The sequence below is a fragment of the Marmota flaviventris genome, chromosome 6 (assembly GCF_047511675.1).
Source record: "Marmota flaviventris isolate mMarFla1 chromosome 6, mMarFla1.hap1, whole genome shotgun sequence".
Lineage (NCBI taxonomy): Eukaryota > Metazoa > Chordata > Mammalia > Rodentia > Sciuridae > Marmota > Marmota flaviventris.
In genome coordinates this window covers 53,053,023-53,058,035 of record NC_092503.1, presented here as the reverse complement: position 1 = coordinate 53,058,035, position 5,013 = coordinate 53,053,023, and the positions used below count along the sequence as shown (strand labels likewise).

The 5,013-nt window shown below is 36.0% G+C and overlaps 1 non-coding gene across 1 annotated transcript; it reads left to right on the top strand.

The window, feature by feature from the left end:
• Window positions 1-3,826: 3,826 nt before the first annotated feature.
• On the top strand, window positions 3,827-3,933 carry LOC114086983 (U6 spliceosomal RNA). Its single transcript, XR_003581718.2, has one exon. It is a non-coding gene; the product is annotated as a U6 spliceosomal RNA (small nuclear RNA).
• The last annotated feature ends 1,080 nt before the right edge of the window (window positions 3,934-5,013 follow it).

Here is a 5,013-nt window from a genome sequence, read left to right as displayed (position 1 = left end):
GAAGAAATTAAGAGGAGATAAAAGAACAATTTTTACTATTGACCCACATACTCACCATTTCCTGTGTTCTTCTTTTTTTTTTTTTTTCTTCTCTTTTTGGATTCTGGTTACCACCTTGCATTCATTTCCTTTCAGCTTAAGGAATTTCCTTTAGTGTTACTTGTAAAACATATCAGCTAGCAAACATTCTCTGATTTTGTTTATTTGAGAATATTTTACCTTCATTATTTTTTTTTTTTTAGAGAGAGGGAGAGAGAATTTTTAATATTTATTTTTTTAGTTATTGGCGGACACAACATCTTTGTTTGTATGTGGTGCTGAGGATCGAACCCAGGCCGCACGCATGCCAGGCAAGCACGCTACCACTTGAGCCACATCCCCAGCCCCTTTACCTTCATTATTAAAGGTTAGTTTTGCTAGACATAAATTTTCAGTTTTTCTTTCAGCAATTTGAATATATCATGCTACTGTTTTTGGACTTCCATGTTTCTAATGAGAGGTTGGTTATTAATTATATTGTCCCCTTGTATGTGATCAGTTGGTTTTCTCTTGTTAGCTTCCAGATTTTCTTTTGCTTTGGCTTCCTACACTATAATGTGTCGAGGTGTGGTTCTTTGTATTTATTCCACTTGGGTTTGTTTAGCTTCTGGGGTCTGTGGAAATTTTTCATCAGATTTTGGCAATTTTTTTCCATTATATCATTAAATTTTTCCTGCCTCTTTCTCTTTTAGTCTTCTGGGGCTCCACTTATGTATATGTTGTTATGCTTGAGTTATCCCAGCAACATCTGAGGCTCTATTGATTTTCTTTCATCTTTTTTCTGTGGTCTTCAGATTGAGTAATTTCTAATGATAGGTCTTAAAGTTCACTGATTCTTTCTTCTGTGATGTCCTCTAGTAATTTTTGTTTACAGTTTCTGTTATTATACACTTCAACTCAGAATTTCCATTAAGCTAATGAGACACAGTGACATGTGGCTATAGTCCCCGATGCTGGGGAGACTGAGATAAGAGAGTTGCTTGAACCCAGGAGTCTGAGACCAGCCTTGGCAATAAAGTAAGACTCTTTCAAGAAAGGAAGTAAGGAGAAAGAAGGAGAAGTGGGAGAAAGAAAGAAAGAGATGAAAGGAAGGGAGGGAGAGAAGGAAGGAAGGGAAGGAGGGAAGGAGGAAGAGAGGAAGGGAGAAAAGGAAAGAAGGAAGAAAGGAAATTTCCATTAAGTTCCTTTCTAAAAAAAATACTTCTACTTCTATATTGAGATCTTCTATTTATTGGTTCATTGTCAACATACTGATTTCTTAATTCTTAAGCATGATTTTCTTTATTCTTTGAATATGTTTATAGTGGCTGCTTTGAAATATTTGTCAAATCTAATTTCTTCTGGGCCCACTCAGAATCGGTTTCTATTGCTTCCTTTTTTCCTTGAGTATAGGCTAGATTTTCTGTTTCTTTACTTGACTCATGATTTTTGTTGAAAACTTGACATTTTATATGATATAGTGTAGCAATAGTAGACTGATTTTTCCCCTGAGCGTTTATTGTCTTTATTAACTGGTCTGAACTTAATAAGCAGAATCTCCGTCTCCTGTGGTGTGTGGTCACTAGTGCTTCTGCTTGGTTTTGTTTTGTTTTGGGGTTTGTTGTTGTTTTCAGGTTTTGTCTTTTTTTTTTTTTTTTTAATTTTTAGCCTGCCTAACTTTCTAAAGATCATTCCTGTATCTGAAGAACTCAGTGGTCGGACAGGGATTGGGCAGAGGCTGGGTTCAAACACTGTCAGCCTAAAAGATCCATCCTTTGTAATGGATCTCAGTGTGAGTGGAGGAATGCATTCAAAATTCAGTCCATTTTTGAGTCTATCTAATTTTGACTTTCTTTCAGGCTCTCTTGATTCTCCCCTACACATATGCATCAATCAGGGATGTGTGGAGAGTTTATATAACTTCTCTAGGGTGCTCTCGTTTCTAGGATTTCCCCCATTAAATTTCTGCTGGTCAGCTCCTTACTCCAACCAGGACTGCAACCACAGACTAAGAGAGCCGCAAAATTTCCCTTACAATTTCTCCTGAGTTAGCTGCTTTTATTGTCAGCACTGGGGGTGGGTCTTCATCTTCCACTCCAAATCAAGCCTACCAGATTCTGACAGTGAGGCTGCTGGTTTTCACCATCAGTGCTGCCCTGGTAACACTGCTGTGTTCAAGCCACAGGGCAGGGGCAGCTCCAGGCATGAAGGCCATAGACTCTCGTTATTTTTATATAAAATGTTAGCAGGTTTTCAAGACTACATATTTTTCCATGTATTGTTTTATTACTGAGGAAAACTCTAAATAAACCTGTTAGCTTCACTTGCTCTTAGTTGACTTTAAAAATCACTAATTTAGAAGGTCACACTGCTGAGTAATACATTATTAGTCTCACAAGTTTTGCAGGAGTTAACACGTCTGATGTGAAGATTATGATGATAATGGTTGCCTAGGTTACTCTTCAGGGACCTGAAATCCAGTTTTGCTGTAAAAACTCTTCACTTGGGTCTATGGATGTCCAATGGGTTGAGTGGAATGGGATAAAAAGACTTGGCATCTCTGCCTTCATACTGTGTCTGTCTCCTTTGTTGTCTTAACCTTTAGGTCAGATTCTACTCAGCTCTGTATGTAGGCCTGTTGAACATGTGAGAAATGTGTTGACTTGACCTGGGCTCTCCTAGCCATCCCCCCAGGCCAAAGACACCTACCAGCCACCATGACCAGAAACACCAGACCAAGAAAGAAAGAAAAAAAGGTGGCATCCGTGTTCCTGGAAGATCTCTGCCTATTCCCAGAAAAGATATGAATATTCCTCCACTTTATTATCCTATCCCTCCTCCTCATTATTCCTATGTGGTTTCTGCAACCGCTCAACCAGAGTTGAGAAACTGATTTGTGAGCAAAGTTCCCTCTTCTCCTTCATTTGGCCACTGAAGAAAGCCTTTCTCTCTCCTCAGGACTTGTCTCTCAGAGGAGTGTTTTTCCACGGGATGAACTTCCATTTGAAATGTTTCCCTTTGAAATATTCAAAGCCCTGACATATTTTTTTAACAATTTCACTCAGTTTTGTGTGTGTGTGTGTGTGTGTGTGTGTATAGAGATGCAGGACAGATTTGCCCAACCCATGACTCTGCTATGATCAAAAGCCTCACTCTATATGTACATTGAAAATGCAATCACACACACTGCACATCTTGTTTTCCACATTGGAAAGTCTATATTCCAGATTTGGTTTCATTCATGCATTTGATAATTTGGCTTCTTTTGGTTGGTTTTCTAATTTTTCAAATGGAAATTTTGGGATCAAATGTTTAAAAAGAGTAGAAACCCACAAGTCTAAGATCAGCCTAGGCAACATAGCAAGCTCACATTTTAAATAAAACAAATAACTAATAAAAAGCTGGAAAGCAGGGATTGTAATGAGTCAACCTAACAACTGTTTAGGGCACAGGTCAGGCAGATCAAGAGAGGGACTCCCTGCTATTGTGAGTAAAGTGGTCAGAGGGTGAAAAAGAGAACACCTCAGGGGCTAGGGTGTGTCTCAGTGGTAGAGCATTTGCCTAGCACATGGGAGGCCCTGGGTTCCATCCTCAGCACCACATAAAAATAAATAAATAAATGTATTATGTTAAAAAGAGAGAGAGAGAAAAATTAAGAGTAACAGTTTAGATAGGTGTCAATCTCATTGTATTTATTCTACTTGGGATGGATAGTTTTCATTAGATTTGGGAATTTTTATTCATTTCATCATTCAATATTATTCTTCCATTTTCTCTTTTGGTCTTTTGACCTAATCGAAATATTGTTATGCTCTCTTTGACAGCACATATACTAAAATTGGAACAATACAGAGAAAATTAGCATGTCCCCTGAACAAGGATGGCATGCAAATTCATGAAGCAGTCCATATTTTTAATAGATTCTACTGTCATGCATAACTAAAAAGAACAAAAAAAAATAAAAGAAATATTGTTAGTCTGAAAAGGGGGGAAGTTGTTTGAAAACCTGACAAAAAAAAAAAAAAAACGGTACCAAAAGCTATAAGATCTTTGCATTTATCTGTTTATGTATATATGCATGTTGCTATGTGACATTTTCCTATCTGGATGGTATTTTCAAATTAATTTATAAATTCCATAGAGGAGCTCTGTTTAATTAGCTAAAAGGAAAATAAGTGATTATATGAATTGAGTGTTCCTTCAACTCTTGGAAGTACCAAGACCAACTCCAATGTATTTCAAGTTCACATGATTTGAGTAAATCTTTGGTAAAGAAGACTAGTTTAATATTGTTGGTTTAATAATTAAAAGCTGCTTTTTCTGAGTTATCAGCAAAAAGATGTATTTGACTTTCTGTTCTTGCTTTGTTGACAATGGCCTGAGAAGCACATGCTGTAAAAACAGTTAACAAGGAAATAACTCAGGACGGTGGTCAGCTTGGTTTAACATCTCACAATTTTTTCATGAACAATTCACGCATCATTGTTAAGTACAAGTAAATGAGGTGAACATAAATGGGATAAAAATTTATAAATGAATTTTCATAGTTTCAACAACTTTTTTTGGGTAACTTGAAAGGTAAAAATTATAATATACTAAATTAAGTGATATTCATTAAATCTCTGAACCTGTCTAAGTCAGTTAAATGCTGAAACATTAACTCTGAACTTAAATTTAAGTTTATATACTTTTGGTATCTTTTTATTTGGTAGAGAGAAACTAAAAGTATTTGGGCATGTTAATAAATATGGAAATGTATACAATACATAAGTGTGTATTTCTAAATATTAGAGTTACTAAAAGTTCTCATTAATAAATACAATTTTTAGAAATAATAAAGTAAATAACTGTGTACACAAAGAAAGTAAGACATATACCTGGTAAGGAAAGTTATGAGAATGTGTTTTCTGGTTGTTATTTTATTGTTAAGGGACAAAGAATAATTTTTGTCCTAAGGTAAAATGACTGGTTGTTCCAAAATGGGAAAGAGGAAAA